The 5,089-nt window shown below is 36.9% G+C and overlaps 1 long non-coding RNA gene across 1 annotated transcript; it reads right to left on the bottom strand.

The window, feature by feature from the left end:
* Window positions 1-682: 682 nt before the first annotated feature.
* Window positions 683-2,346, bottom strand: LOC141289177 (uncharacterized). Its single transcript, XR_012339859.1, has 3 exons — window positions 2,250-2,346; window positions 1,303-1,433; window positions 683-1,141 (listed from the first exon to the last, which is right to left on the bottom strand). It is a non-coding gene; the product is annotated as an uncharacterized lncRNA (long non-coding RNA).
* Window positions 2,347-5,089: the final 2,743 nt, after the last annotated feature.

Here is a 5,089-nt window from a genome sequence, read left to right as displayed (position 1 = left end):
TCTCCCTGTCCAATTACTACATTTCCTTTAAATAACCAAGCAGTCCTACCTTCAGTTATCTCTGATTTCAGCCATTTTTAGCAGTCTTAAATGTTACGTGACCCTTCAGAAATCATTCTAATATGATGATTTGCTGCTCAAGAAATATTTTAATTGTTATTATTATCAATATTTAAAGAAGTTGAGTGCATGTTTTTCAGTATTCTTTGATGAATAGAAAGATACAGAGATCTGCATTTATCTGAAATAAAAAATGAGCTTTTGTAACATTATACACTATACCACAGAAAGAGATTATAGAAAATGTTTATTTAGCAATGCTTTAAATTGACATTTGTTACAAAAGATTTAAATTTTAGATAAATGCTGTTCTTCTGAACTCTCTATTCATCAAAGAAACCTTTATTTATTTTATAAAATTTTTGAGCAGCAAATTAGAATATTAGGATCATGTGACTGGAGTAATGCTAAGAAAAGTCACCTTCTAAATCACAGGAATAAATTACATTTTATTAGAAATAAAGAAAACGGTTATTTTAAATAGTAAAAATAATTTTTAAATTGTACTGTTTTTGCTTTACACTGGATCAAAGAAATGCAAACTTGGTGAGCAGAACAGACTTCTTTAAAAAAAAATTATATATATATATATATATATATATATATATATATATATATATATATATATATATATATATGATTGGTAGTGTTTAACAAAAGATATGTTTCAACTATCATAAAGTCTGTACAGTTGAACGAACTGGTTGAATGATCAGATAAACAGTTCCTGATTTGCAGTACACATACATACATACATACAAACACACATAGGCTACAATGAGAGATTTCTTGCTCTGATAGATTATTCACGGAACATGGCATGGACCTTCAGGCCTTGTTCATCAAGATTGTTTATTGATATGAATGTGTCCATATCCTCCAGATACTCAAAGATAAATAAAAAGACATCTCTTGCTTCATCCAATTCTCCACCCAGGTAGTCTTTGATGGCATTCTGTTGATTTTTACTGTCTATTTGGAGAAAGGCAGGCCCTTTCACCTCCTCACAGAATAACTCATGGTGACTCTTTACGACCCTGGACCACTGTCCCTTGCAAACTTCCACGTCTTCTTGGTGCTCCTGTTAAAAATAGAGAATACGTACATGTTGGGGGTGTATTTGTCCAGGAAAAAAAGTATTAACTCATCATTTACCTCATAATTCCACATACAAATATACTTATTTATGAAACATTATTATTTTAAACCACAATAATATCTAGAGAAATGCTCTCACCATACCTCCATGCACCACTGCATGGTTTATGTGGTCCTCCAAGTGAATTGTATTGAGTCATTTTCTTTACTGTTGAAACTGCAGCAGGGACCCCTCAACCCAGGAGAACTGCCCTGCATCAGGCTCGGACTGAATGCTGTAAAACATGGCAAACAAACATTGACAAACATTATGCTTGTCATTAATATAGAAGAATACAAAGATAATTTGTGACATACACAGAGTTATCTAGCAAGATGTAGTGAAATGATGTAGTGAATGTTGCTCAGCTGAGTTACTGTGTATGGGTACTGTACTGTGGTCAATGATGTCATATGTACAGTATGTGAGTGTTTTCTATCTGCACATTCATTCAACATTCATGTTATGTCATAAGACTGCACTGTCTATCTATCTATACATACATGTATGCATATATGTATTTGTGTTTGTGTACACACAGGTACGTTTGTACACACACACACACACACACACACACACACATGTTTGTTTTTGTGAATTGTGGGGACATTCCATAGACGTAATGGTTTTTATACTGTACAAACGATATTTGCTATCACCCTACACCTTCCCTACACCTAAACCTAGCCCTCACAGGAGACTGTGCAAATCTTTACATTCTCAAAAAAACTTATTCTGTATGATTTATAAGCCTTTTGAAAAGTGGGGACATGGGCAATGTCCTCATAAGTCACCCTCTCCTTGTAATACCTATGTCATACCCATGTTATTACACCAATTTGTGTCCTGATATGTCACAAAAACAAACACACACACACACACACACACACACACACACACACACACACACACAGTGCACTGATTCTTCTGATATATTTGTTGCTATCTGACTAATACACACATGAACTGTTGTTTATGAACATGCACACAAACGACTCACATTCCTAAAGTTGTCAACGTCTTAAGGCAGGCTAATCTTGTTTTTACTTACCGACGCGGCAAACAACAACTTTTTAGCGGTTGGCAAACAATACGAACGATCTTCTTATGGATGCTTCTTCCTCTTTCAAAATAAATTAGAATGTGACGTATTTGGACGTAGGCGTGGCTTGTGACGTTACACTTGGATGTGGGCGGAGTTGGATGTCTACCGCAGGCTGCAGCGAGACGCTCCTCCAAATGCCGAGCTCGGAGCCCTCTCCCGGACAGCATGCCAAACACGCTTAACTTTTACGCTGTTTATTATATGCAAAAGCGAACTCGTGAAATATCTGTCTATCTAGCTATCTGTCTATATATATATTTGTCTCAGTTCAATCCGCAAGTGTAGATGACTAACTTGAATGCCCTCTGGTGGATGCATTGTGAAGATAATTAGCAATCGCCAAAGACAAGATTTTAAGAACTCACTTTTATTCAGACGCCCAAACTGAGGGAAACTGCACAATTTAATGCATTCGCTGATATTTACCTGGCCACTAAATAGCATGTTTTTTTTTTCAGAATTGATCTCTGTTTCTATCACCGAATCAATATTTTCATGTTCATTCCTGTAAAGCTGCTTTGAAACTGCACTATATAAATTACAGTGACAATCAATGTAACAAAGAATCTGAGGAGTTGGGGTTAAAATCCATATTCGGTTTTATTAAGTCACAAATAGTTGTCATACAGGCATGGTTTGATAGCTAAAGAGCAAAACATACAACCAGGGGCTGACCTGACATCGTTGTAAATAAGTACAGGTTCAAGTTAAGTAGAACACAGTCAACATCGCAGCCAGGACAATATAAAGCAGGGATCTTTAGGTAGGCAGCAAAGAATCATAAATGAGGTAAACATTTGGGAGGTCAAAATACGTGGGCAAAGGAAACAATTGAGAACGCTCAGAAATGTCAGGTGTGCCAAAACAAGACTTCACACTGAGCTATGTTTTTGCTCAGTGCTTCAATATTACAAGGAATTGATAGTGTGGATGCAAAAGTAATCAGCTCAAGTATGGGGTTATAGAAATGTAGTTCAGTGTAAACTGGCTGATACCTAGGTAAGAGAGCCCTCTAGTGGTAATGGTGTAAAAGTGTTACAATTCAGTAAACTTTATTAAAATCGATAAGTAGTTTTTTAACTAGCTGCACAAAGACTGAGCAAGGGATGATCCATCTTTCATTAAGGAGGAGGGGTTGGTGTATATATTAATGTAAGCAGTGTGAAAAGTGTCTTCTACACAGCATTTAACATTAAAATTTAACTATGACCCTATACTACATGTAAGGATGTTTCATGTCTTTTGTGTTGCCAAATTGTATATCTCCCTTCTTCGATCAATAAAACATTCCCCAGGTTTTGAACTCTTTGGTCTGCAGGAAGCATTCTGAAGAGAAAAACAAGAACAGAAAAAATTGTTGTAAAACTGTCCCAATTTTTTTGTTGCAGTAAACACCCAGTAGAAGGCAGCACTGCATTATGTTTGTCCTTCTTTGGCCTGGATGACGAGACTATACGCCTTTATCCTTGATCTAGCCTATCAATCTCATCCTTTATTTAAACGGCTCTAATTTAGAGGTTGAAGAAATAAAGAAGAATTGGAAGTCTCGTCATCCAGTCTCGTCCGCAACACGCAGCCTTGTGCCAGCTCACCCCAAGCCAGGAACACCCACATACCACACCAACGACTCGGACCGCCTACCCAGCCCCAAACACCCCTAATATTAGCATAGATGCCATTCTTCTGACGATGAAACAAGTACATCGGGTGTTTTTGGGAAGTGTTCCTGGTTCCGGTTGACCTAATTAGTGCAGCCTAACAATCCTTTAACACATTTGAATAATAGAAATGTGTCATTGTGTTATGTGTAAGACAGGTTAAAGCTATAGTCCATAACTTTTTTCGGTTAAAAATGATCCGAAATTAATTTTTGAAGTTAAAAGAAAAGAACCATTTCTTTATATGAAATTCGAATGGTATGAGAATTTGAGATTAGACTGTAGGCTACAAAAATTTAAATCTACACGCTAATACACACTAAATACACGTATTCAAGCAATACTAATGTTGTTAACATTAGCAATTTGAAAACAAAGTATAACAGTAATAATATTTGTTTGTACCTTGACCTTGGGACTTCCAACAAAAGTTGATTTGTTGACTTCAAAGCCCTGTTTGACTGATGAAATGTCAGCATCTCAGGTGGGGAGAGGCCGAGAGCTTTAAAAAAAATAAACTTTTGAAATCAACTGGAAGCCAGTAGAGTGAATAGAGAATTGGGGTGATATGCTCATGTCTACATGTGTTAGTTAAAAGCAGTGGCGGAGCCAGAGGGGTGTCCGGGGTGGCACTTGACACCCCTGACATCCGATTGGCCACCCCGGGTGCCACCCCAAAATTTTATTTGCTGCTGGCAGTACCTGATGCTGATTGACATCTCATCCCATTTGTCTAAAGAAGTTTTAGAATTTTGCCGGTAACGCTAGCCATTTTCAAATCAAGACGAGCCAAAGACATGAGCATCAATGCAAGACGAATAATAAAACATCATTTTTGAAATACCGTATGTTTTATAGTTTATAAGGTTTGTTTGCTGGTACGTTTATTATCCGTTGTGTAAATTAACTAGGCGACGACGACATCAGTTAACTTAATGAGATTAGAGAGATCAAATCACATTTTAGACAGTTAACGCTATACTTCATCTGTGCTATGGTATTATATGTACATACCATGTTCCATACCATGTACAGGGCTCGAAATTCCCAGCAAACATTTGGACGTGTATTGACCGTTGAAAAGACGTCCGTCCGACACGTCCCGTCATGGTTGAAAAATAGTTCCAA

The sequence above is a fragment of the Garra rufa genome, chromosome 17 (genome assembly GCF_049309525.1).
Source record: "Garra rufa chromosome 17, GarRuf1.0, whole genome shotgun sequence".
In the NCBI taxonomy this organism is placed as follows: domain Eukaryota; kingdom Metazoa; phylum Chordata; class Actinopteri; order Cypriniformes; family Cyprinidae; genus Garra; species Garra rufa.
The sequence above is the reverse complement of the archived record's forward strand: the minus strand, read 5'-3'. Positions and strand labels throughout refer to the sequence as shown.